At 46.5% G+C, this 11,223-nt stretch overlaps 2 non-coding genes across 2 annotated transcripts; both read left to right on the top strand.

Moving 5' to 3' along the window:
- The first annotated feature begins 9,807 nt into the window (after positions 1 to 9,807).
- Positions 9,808 to 9,879, top strand: TRNAE-UUC (transfer RNA glutamic acid (anticodon UUC)). The gene has a single exon. It is a non-coding gene; the product is annotated as a tRNA-Glu (tRNA).
- An 8-nt stretch (positions 9,880 to 9,887) lies between these two features.
- TRNAQ-UUG (transfer RNA glutamine (anticodon UUG)) lies at positions 9,888 to 9,959 on the top strand. The gene has a single exon. It is a non-coding gene; the product is annotated as a tRNA-Gln (tRNA).
- The last annotated feature ends 1,264 nt before the right edge of the window (positions 9,960 to 11,223 follow it).

The following is an 11,223-nucleotide window of genomic DNA, read 5'->3' as shown; positions in this document are numbered from 1 at the left end:
CTGGGGACTCGCGGCCGGTGCAAGTTGAGGTCACCTATCGCTGCGACAGGGCGCGCACGTACCCAGGGCCCCTACGTAACGATGCACCCGGCACTGGACAGCTGATCGGGCGGTGCTCGATACTCTATCAACGGATGTTTCAGTGCGCCTTTGATAACAGAGAACGAAAAAAAAGCGAAAGGTGATTCGCCGCATAGAGCGTATAGATGAAGCATATTGCCCTTTGGGAACCGTGACGTGCGATACGATCGCGCAGTACGAAAGCTGAATGGCGCAGCAAACAAACAAAAAAAGTAGTGCGAACGAAGCCTCTTAGCCCGCGGCCGAAACGTCATTAAATTGTTCTAAGCTACAAACGTCTTCATATAGTTTTTGCGTGTATATATATATATCTTAGCTGAGTTTGTGAACGTTCGCTCGCAAGGTTTCGAACACGAAATACATGAGCATTAAGTTCGCCAGCTCTAAGCACAACGTGCCTGAAAGGTTCTTGCTCATTCTGCGTTTCGCCGTTAGTTAAATATGTACTTTCGCGATCAAAATATTACGGGACGTGTGTTCTCGGAAATAAATTTATTCTAGTTCTACCTCGCGACCCAGTCGCGTGGAGTTGTTACAAGGGGACAGGACATGCGCGTCCTGCCATACTTGGGCAAATTTCAGGCGACTGGATTACGTGACTGCACCGCAATAATTTTTTCTCCGCACACTCACGTCCCGTAAACTTTTGATCGCGACAGTACATTTTTGCTCAGATCTGTACATTCATTACTGTCTGACTGCCTCGTTCTGTCTCATCGCGATTGTCGCGGGGGTTGTAAATGTTTGAAAGTTTAGTATATCTAAGTCTGTAATCAAAGCAGAGTCGACTTCCAGTTGCTCTCTTTCCATGGCTGGTTGTAGAGGGCTCTATGGGCTCTTGTCAAAATGCCGCTATTCGCGCTGCTTTTACCCACATCCCTCTCCATCTTTCCAATGTGAACACACTATCTTTCTTCGACGTTAATCGAAGGCCGAGACTGAGCTGTCTCGGTACGCGCGTAGAACTGCACGTTTTCATCAGCGATGAGCCTTCCGTTAGAAGGTGCTTTCTTTCCTCAACCTGCATCGCGAAATGTTGTCCGTAAATATTAGAGTATCACCCGATCATTTCAGGTGCTGAAAGATATTTGCACAATTAAAATCAGTGGCAGATTAATGGAAAATGAAGCGGGGAGGATAGGGAAGACCGCCTCCTTGATGCGAGAAATTGTTTGTGGGAAAACTGCCCTGTCTCCTTTTTTTATATAAATTTCGAACGAGGAAAGCCCAAGGAATACATTGTGAAAACTGGACCGCCGCTCGAAGGCCCCAACCACCCCCTCCAACAGTTGACGATAAATCCGCCCCCGATCCCCATACATCACTGCGGCTTATATTGCAGTCACTTTACTGCGTATGATGTGTTCTGCGCATTTAAATTTCAGTTTGAAGTTTTATCCTCTAGAAATTTCTCTATAACGCGTTGTTACACGATCTCAGTTCAGTGCATTTATTTCAGTCATGTACAATGGCTGAGGAGAAAGGAAAAAAAGCCGCGCACGCGGCTTGACAAAGCTCCCATCTCCCGTAGCGGCTTGGCACGGCGATGACAGACAGCAATAAAACAATAACAAGAGAATGCATGAAATAACAAACATGTACAATATCTTCATAACAGATCACCAGAATAGTCTCTGTACTGTTACACCCACGCAAATGATAGTTTAATCACAGCACATGGATACTTTGTTTATTTTACAGTTGGATATGATTCATTCTTTTGTAAGAACATATTTCTGACAGCCTTATATGAAACGGAAAGAATGGATTGATTAGTGAAAGTGTTTCTATTAAGGAAATACGGCAACACATACCTGAGAGTTTGAAAACCGTAATTTGTGCGTGGACAAGGTACATACCAATATTCGTAGTGTCTTGTGTTGTGAACAGCGGTATTTTCCCGTAGATTCGCAAAGTCAGCAAAAAATGCGGTGTCACTATGTACCTGAGATTTGTACTGCTGAATTACACGGTACTGATGAATAACCCTTGCATCCATAATGCGGTATTTTGCAAATAGAGCACTCGTATGTGCTAAGTATGTAGCACCCGCAATTGCTCTGACTGCATTTTTTTGTAATGTCAAAACCTTCTGAATATTAGTTTGCGTCGTTGTACCCCAAACCAAATGACAATATTTAACATGAAAGTCAAAGAGGGCATGGTAAATAACAAGTTTTGTCCTAGTAGGTATCATGTACTTTAACCTTCTGAGTATGCCGACAACGCGAGCTATAGCTTACTCTCCATTTGCTCGATGTGGTAGTCCCATAACATAAATTCATTGAAGTGAACGCGAAGTGTTTTTACAACATTAGTTATTTCTATCATATTACCACCCAGTACTAAATCTGTATGCACAGCCCATTTGACATTCTTAGCTCTAAAAAATATCGCCTTTGTGCCCAGGTGCCCAGGACGCACTGCATATTAAAAAAAAATGCGATCGGAAATGAAACCGGGAAACTCCTCCCACCGGCAGCGACCGCCATAATTAATGCTCTCTTGACGTCACAAGGGCATACACGGAGCGGATAGCAAATTCACAAGTTTTAGCGCGAGCAAATAGCCGTCGAGTGTAGTTTTGGATACAGTGACCGCATAGCGACGACTGCCTACATCGCAGGACGCGCGTACAATAAGGAAGAAGTACCGATGTGACCCGATCTGCAAAGCATGTGCTGAAGGCAGCCGGCAGCAGTCGTCGGCATCGATTTCAGACAGCAAATTTGGCTGTTTTCGTTAATGCAAGTGTTGTCCGAACGTAATTTTAGGTAAAGCGATCTAAAATAAAGTCATGGGGGGGGGGGGGGGGGGGGGTACAGCGCGAACAAGGCAAATGAGTCCTAGGGGTGTGCGAATATTCGAAATTTTCGAATATATTTCGAATATTATATTTTTAGTATTCGTATTCGATTCGAAATCCAAGTATTCGTGTTCTTTCGAATATTCGACCCGACGCGAATAATCGTATCTAGCCGAATATTCATTGTGAGCACCGGTGTTCATTTCGGTCCGCAAGCCCTATCGACAGAGACATAACAACATGGCGGCGCCCAGAGCAATGCGCATGGATGAAGGAAAATATTTCCTTCGAATTTTTCCTTCTTCCAAGGGCCATGCCTTAGCTGACTGCGCCGGTGAGCTTTTTTGTGGCTATACCTGCGAAGCTGCTATAGTCAGAGCTTTGCACGAAGTACCTCGCAATACGTGCTAGGTCAGTGCCAAGTGAGAGGGCATTTTCTGTGGCTGGAGGAGTCGTTCCAACTAGAAGGAAACTACTTCTGCCTGACCATGTGGAGCAGCTGGTTTTCCTTCACGACAACCTTTTATGTTCATCCGAGCAACGTGTTTTTGTGCTGATGGCAAGCTAGCCTTAATCAGTGCTGTGTACTAGCCATCCTTTCTCATATCTCATATTTCCACTCTTCTGAGAATAATGTTCGAGACTTTGATACTTTTTTTGCAGCCACACACACCTTTTGTGTTCATTTAATAATCGATAGTTGAACTGTGATGTTCTTGGGTGCTCAAATAAATATTTTGTAGTGGTTAAATGCGTCTGTCCTTGATTATTCGATATTCGATTCGATATTCGGAATCAAGTATTCGTATTCGATTCGTATTTGAAAAATTTGATATTCGCACACCCCTACAAATGACGAAGCAAGAAGACTACACAGACGAGCGATGTCTTCTTGCTTCATCCTTTGTCTTGTTCGCGCTGTACCCCCCACGATGAATTTTTACAAACTCGCCCAGCTATCCATTCTCCTTCTAAAATAAAGTATTGGTGACATCGGAGGAAGCAGAGGTCCTGCCAAGCGTTTCCTCAAGCAGGCAATATCATCATATCGGCATTTATTGCATGTGTTATCGTAGTGTGCGAACGAGTAAAACAACAATTTCTGAGCAAGAGTAGATAATATTTAAGATAAGCAGAGCCCATCTTGCGTTTCATGCCAAGCAAACGAGCACAGCTATGTAAACAACCTCAGCGGCGGGGCTGCAGCTGTCGTAATCGTCGCATTCCTGGGGGACTTTGCGCACGCACAGTAAATGCTAAATGATATACTATTATCTTGAAGTGTTCATTAAGAAAGCGGCGACTATTCGTCGTTGCGGGGAGTGAAACATTCGAGGCGCGTAGGATTTTGCCAGTGGTTTGGCCCTGCACAAGGGATCTACGAGTCGAAAGGAATGTATATTCAAATTATACACGCTCACATGCACCGGGAAAGCCGTCGCATTCGGCACTTTTCTCTGCTCTTCTCGTGCCGCAAGCTTACTCTAGTGCCACCATGTGATAACTTGAGCTTTAATTATACAGCCGACGAATAGCAGGCAAGAACTTGGTAGCCAGCGACGTTAACACCGTGCCCTGCACGACGCATATCGGAGAAGGCATGCATGGCACGTGCCGCTTTTCACATACGCACGTACTTAACTGCTCAAAGGATACCACACCTATAACGTATACGAATAACATGCTTATAAGTGTAAATAATAAAGCAAGGGTGCATTGATTTCTGTTTCCTCAACAATCAGAAAACGGGAGCCACCAGCAAGTCCGCTTTTTCTTAAGCTCGCGTACTAAGCTGAAGGCTTCCAAAGAGAGAACACATAAAGTGCATTTTATTTCGCGAAGCTAAAAAATAACTATTCGAGCGACCGCCATCCACGGCGTGCATGCAAGCACCGCAACGCAGCCAACATCGTGAAGCAGACGACGCGGAACGGGTATGCACTTGTCACGTTAGTGATCATAGGTTGCCAGATCAGCAAGCAGTTCGCAAAAGAAATGAAAAGAATTCTCTTAAAAATATCTACCGCGCAGAATCAACTGAAACTTCGGGGTCGTGTAATTTAGCGTTTGGGGAATTCAATGCCATAAGCAGGGTGTGCACGAAAATAGGCTGTCACGGCCCCTTAAAAGGTTCACTGAAGAGGCATCTGAACTCGACTTTTTACCGCGAGAACTTGATCTGCACGTTCCCAGCATTCTTAGAAACTTCGAATTATTGTCTTGTGCGGCCGATTTCCCTAATTTAAATAGAATTAAACGTCCCGGCTCCCGCCTTTTTTTTAACTCACCGGTGAAGGTAGGAGGAGTCAACTAACGCGTGGAGTGCCTTTCAGGCAGTAGCGGGACGGCTTCGTTTCCGCTTTTATTTTTTTTTAGGTTTCCGTGAATAAATAGATCCGGTTAGAGACTACATAGCCGTGAATTAGGCCACGGAAATAAAAATACGCGCGAACTCTTTGCTTTGGCAGATCGCTACGTATCACTCCACCGATGGCAGAGCGGCAAGCCGCCACGGGACTCGCTGAAAGGTTGGTTGACTCCTCCTACCGTCAGCGATGAGTTCAAAAAAAAAGGCGGGAGCCGGAACGTTTAATCCGATTTAAATTAGGGAAATCGGCTGCACAGGACAATAGTTCGAAGTTTATAAGAATGCTGGGAACGGGTAGATCGAGTTCCCGTGGTAAAAATGCGAGTTCAGATTCCTCTTTAGTGCACCTTTAAGGGTGACCCACATGGAGCGAACTTTCACAGCGAACTTGGCGTGACAAGCACTAGCGCGGCGGGACGATGACACACCGTCGCCGTGCTGCATCACATACAGCGAAAAACAGGCGGCTGCCACCAAACCGCTACCGCCGTGATTTCAGTGTTGCTAGAAACGGTGTGATTCTATGCACTTAGTAAAATTCTAAAAAGAACAGCTTTGCATTTATAATTAATCCATTAATTATTCAATGGCGACAACGAGGCCGAATTATTCTTTGTGACCCGTTTTTGGTTTGGGGGGGAAGGAAATGGCGCAGTATCTGTCTCACATATCTCGGCGGACACCTGAACCACGCTGTAAGGGAAGGGGGGAAGATGGGAGTTAAAGAAGAAAGAGTCTGAACACAAATCGTTCGCCTGTTGAACCTCCCGCGCTTTCTGGCGTCAAACAACGCGTACTGGCTATGCCTAGCAGCTCTGAAAATCCAGCAGCAATCTGAAAATTTGGCGCTTTTTATCGCTAAAAATGTGTGGTGCGAGCATCTTCAGAAAATGCGAAAGCTTCGCGCTCCTTTAGGCACAACGTAGCAGCATGATGCCTCGCTTCGACGGCGCCGCCACGTTGCCCGACGGGCGGGTGTCCGCTCGGCGAACATACCAAGACCGGCCATAGCCTCCTATATTTTCCATGCCTGGTTAAAGTGTCCTAGCTAACACTTTCGCCTGGTCATCGCCGCCAAGGTCAGTGAATACTGACCGTCGCACTTTTCGTCAAAGCTGCGAGCGCCGCTTCTCGGTTATCGGCAAAAGCAGGCGTGCGGCGATGAATGAGGCGTCCGCCATGATGAGGCGCTCGCATCGGAGAATACCAAGGGTGCCTTGGGTCTCATGGCCAGCTCCGCTTTCAGGTTGAAGACATCGCTCTCAACGGCGACATGTTGGGTCCCACTCTCCCGGTCGCATAGAGTTAACATAACCCCCGTTCGGCTGCACTGAGCGCAGTACAGTGGCGGTCCGTTTCGAAGAAAAAAACTGCTGCTACCGCATGGAATTCCACTAATTTGGTGTCCTGCCAAGACAGGCTAGTGCAAGATATTGTTTAAACAGTGAATCTGAGTTAGTTACGCTGAAGTATACCATCTTTCGCAGCTAATCTGCCGAGGAATTCGCCGCCTTGTGAACAGTCGTTACTTCTATACAACGGGTATGGTATACTTCAATGCAGTCTGCGACTCAGACACCGAGATACCAGGATCCAACAATCACAATTGCTTATTCCTAGATGTATTTCCATATTTGCCAAAGACTGCCACTTAGGCAGCTTTTCGTTTTCCATGAGATCAAGTGCGAGAAGTCGCCTTTGACGGCTGCTAAAATTTCAGTAATTATGAGGATGTAAAGTTAAAATAGTGCATTATACCTCCGCTCCCAGTAAGAACTGTTCTGGAATGAAAGCGGTTGGTTTGGTTTATGGGGTTTAACGTCCCAAAGCGACTAAAAGTGGAGGGCTCCGGAAATTTCGACCACCTGGGGTTCTTTAACGTGCACTGAAATCGCACAGTACACGGGCCTCTAGAATTTCTCCTCCAAAGAAATTCTAGCCGCCGCGGCCGGGATCGAACCCGCGTCTTTTGGGTCAGCAGCCGAGCACCATAACCGCTGAGCCACCGCGGCGGCTAAGGCGTTTCGCATGACTCGCATACTTCGATCGGATCTTGGTGTTGGTTTTCAGCCACCTTGCTTGACCTGCGATTCCCGCTTTTTTCAGCGTGTGCTATCCAGAGTAAAGCGAAATAGCCGCTGTCTTTAATAAAGCGGACAAAACAGCCTGGAACCGAACAGTCCTTCTTGATCTCCGACAGTTGCATCACACACACAACAGAAGCTCACGCGTTGCCCAATGGGCGACATTGCCCACTTTCGCTACAGCCGCCTAGGTACATATTGTACCTTCAGCAACACGCTGTCAACAGTCGGACGTTTTGTCCACCAGACGAGAAGCCCGTCAACCGACGACGTAGGCAGGGAAAGCTTTAATCGTCCCGCAGCTGATCGCGCCAAGGGGAGGCGGGCGTTAAAACCTGCCTGGCCACATCATAACTTGCTGAGTGCTTTCTTCAGAATCTGACGACGAAGGCTTTTCCCAGTAAGACAGCCATGTTATTTATAGGCTTTCTCGCTGGCAAGCGAAGCTCTCGTCGCTGTCTTTTGTTCAGTTTATTATTTTCTAAGCGTAGTGAACACCGTTCAGACGGAAACTAAACCGTCTGCGTGATTTTGTTATGGAACAAGCCAAGAGAAGCCGCTGAGGAAATATGACCATTCGGTTTCAGATGTGTCCACAACTGTCCCCCAGAGAAATGTGGCGACGGACCGTTTGGAAGAGAAATTTGCCATTATGACTGCACGGAATTTCCTCCGTACGGAGCAGTAATAAGACAAAGTAATTCCAGAGAACGTTGGAAAAGCGGGTGTTAACTACGCAAAAATAGTTATATTTTGCAGGTCATTCTCCGCGCTTACCCGAGAAACTTGGGGCTTTGCGAACAGACCCTACGTTCGAACAACAAATGCAGCTTAATTCTACGGAATTCGGCGACCCTCGCACTCTAAGTTACGACTACGAAGGAAGAACAAATAACCGCTGCCCTTTTTCAGTGCAGCCATGCGACTGGGGAGCACAGCACACCGTCATAACTTTTCTGTTGCCAAGTGGTCTGAGCCACTGCACCGTGCATAATACACACTCAAAAGTGCCTCAATATTATTGCCACAGGCGAAACAACTATGTACTGTATATTTCCAGTTCAGTCGCAGTATTTCATCAGCCACGTATCCGTATACAAACGCGACCGGCGCGCGGGACCCAACATGCCGCTGCCAGGGAAAACGGCGGCGCGGGCGGTACAAAGGGTGTTCCCAGGTTAAAGTGTACACTTTACCCAGGTGTTCCCACCAAGTGTTCCCACCCTAAAAGCGGAGGCGAGCAGACATCAAGGTACCCTAATACCGAGAGTATAGTGCCTAGAGTATATTCTAGGCACTACACCTAGAGTGACTGAATAATTTTATTATCCAGTGAAGGATACCTAAAACTTCGTTCATCGCCCGCCTAGTTTTGCTTGAAAATGTGCTGTGGCATTTTAAGACCCTGTGATCAAATGCTTGTTATAGGCTGTTTTATGGATCCAGTGCGACATTAATTAACCAGCAAGGAGCACGTGACAGTATTTTTTTTTTTGAGTGCAGTTTCATGATAAAGTTGTACAGTGGTCCGCAAAACGTCAGAATGAACAGTTTGTAACGTTTTAGCTTTTTTCACTCACTTGAAACTCCCGCTAAATAAAAAAAAATACCACGTCACATGTTCGCTTGCGCGCCGCGATTGCAGCGCTCTCAAACGTTTCGCGTAGGAACGAACAGATCATTTAGGCGACAGGCAAGCGACGCAGCTGCTGGTATGCGCGAGCGGTATGCTTCCCTCACCGTGGTTTATGACAGCGATAAGCAGACGTAGCCCATGTCGCTTGCGCCGCAGCCCTCTCACCAGGGGTGTTACTTTATTGCTACCGCGGTGCGCTGACCAGAGACCAGTGCCTGTGCACGTGTCGGGTTCAGAAGACAAAGAACGGATTTTCCATGCCAAGGGAAGTCCCTCCTGGGCGGTAAAAATTGGAAAAAAAAAGAAGCGCTTGCCTCGCCCACAGATGGTTTCTCTCGTATTGCACGTCTAAACAACATGTGTGCTCTTTCTGTGGAAGCCTCGCTTGCATCTTGCAGCTGCTGCTCTGCCATGCTCTGCTGCCTGTCATACGCTGCCACCTAGTGTCTTAGATAGGAAGGAAGGCTGCCTTTGCTCCCGCAGAGCCCTTCGCACCGTTCTTGAGCCAGCTGCATTTCATGCATGCGTCACTGGCTTTCCTCGATGACGTCGAGAGCGATGGTGAAAGCAACAACAGCGTAACGGCTTTGATGACACTCCATTTTTCGAGCCAAACGCAGAATTAAAGGTCGTTGTTCCTCTTGTTTCGTTTTCCTTTTCCTCATCGTGGGCAGAACGTTTACGCCGTACAGACGTGTCTCCAGCGGTATAGTTGTCGTTATCAGATTAACAACGCTCTAGACGATGAGGATAAACAGTAAAAAAGAGGCGTGTGTACGACAGCACTCGGATTTCTGTCTCCTGTGATTATTTGTGGTTGAGCTAATCGTGTTCCGGCGTGGTCTAGTGGCTAGGATATCTGGCTTTCACCCAGAAGGCCCGGGTTCGATTCCCGGCGTCGGAATTTGGTTTGGTCTCATGGTGTAATGGTTAGCACTCTGGACTTTGAATCCAGCGATCCGAGTTCAAATCTCGGTGAGACCTGACTTTTTGCTGCGCGCTCTTTGCAGCTCAGTTAGCGGAGTCAACGTTTTCCTACAACTTTCTGCAATCTGCCCATGATTCAAAACAATAACGGTATTTTTAAAAAAAAACAGGATAGCACCAAATAAAAAAAAAATAGACTTTCATGTTTAGGTCGAATCAACATGTTTTATTGTAGAGACTGACTTGCAAAGCATTACACTTTGCTCAAAAGGTCCCGCGTCGCGAGTGTGCCATTTGCGTCATTGCTACGAGTTCTTCTGGGTCCCAGCTTAAAAAGAAAAAAAAAATGTTTGCGACTTCTTTAATATGTGATCTAAAAGAAACCATCCTAGAGTTCGATTTCATTTAAGCTTTGAAGTCCGTGCGTTGCTCTCACCATTCTGAAGAATCTTCATTTATTTCTCTTTTCTTGAGTCTCTTTTAATGGTGCGACTATATACCGCGAACAAAGCACCGAGAAAGTGTACATCGGTATAGATTCATACTTAAACCGGTCCTCCGACGTGAGTCAATTAAGCTACATTAGCGAGTGCTGTCAACACGTGGATGGCACGAGACTCCATTCGGTGTCAGGGTTCCTTTTATTTTAATCAGGGTAACTTCGTGTACGTGCCACAATTCGGGCTTTTTGTGGTTATTTTTTCTAGCAAAAATAATGCATCACGTCGCACACGTTTAATTTTATTCGGTCATGAAACGATCTATTTTTGGCTTATTACTTTTAAAACAATCTAGATATGGCAGCTTGCACCAAACTGCTGACCAAATCAGATACTGCTATTTTCTTTAATTTATTGCATTCATATATCGTCCTGATACACTATTCTCGTACGTGAGCAGCACTTCCGCGTCGGTGCTAAACCTGTTTGTGCACTGCAAACACATTCAGCATATCACAGAGGCTCATCAACCTTGGAGCAGGACGTCGTTAGCGTAGACATCGTTCGACAGAATGACGCCTGGGGGTCCAATCGCATGGAGATGATGAAAGGCGAATGGCGAAGAGTGATCGCCTCCGACATGATCAGGATCTTTGCATCGGTTGAGAAAAGTACTTCTCTGCGGAGATGTTCCTTGCAGCATTATGGAAGGTACAGACCTCCACAGCCAATCAAAAGAGCGCGTTAAACGTGAGTGTTGCCTGTTCGCGGCATATATGTTTTGAAAAAGAGTACAAGCCAACGCCGTCTGCGTATCACAAGCATGCTTACGTACACGCTGAACGTGAGCATTTTGCGGGACGTTACGCCATTTGCCACAT

The sequence above is a fragment of the Amblyomma mixtum genome, chromosome 3 (assembly GCF_055824585.1).
Source record: "Amblyomma mixtum isolate Tamu chromosome 3, ASM5582458v1, whole genome shotgun sequence".
NCBI classification, from domain to species: Eukaryota; Metazoa; Arthropoda; class Arachnida; order Ixodida; family Ixodidae; genus Amblyomma; species Amblyomma mixtum.
This window is presented reverse-complemented; position numbering and strand designations above follow the sequence as displayed.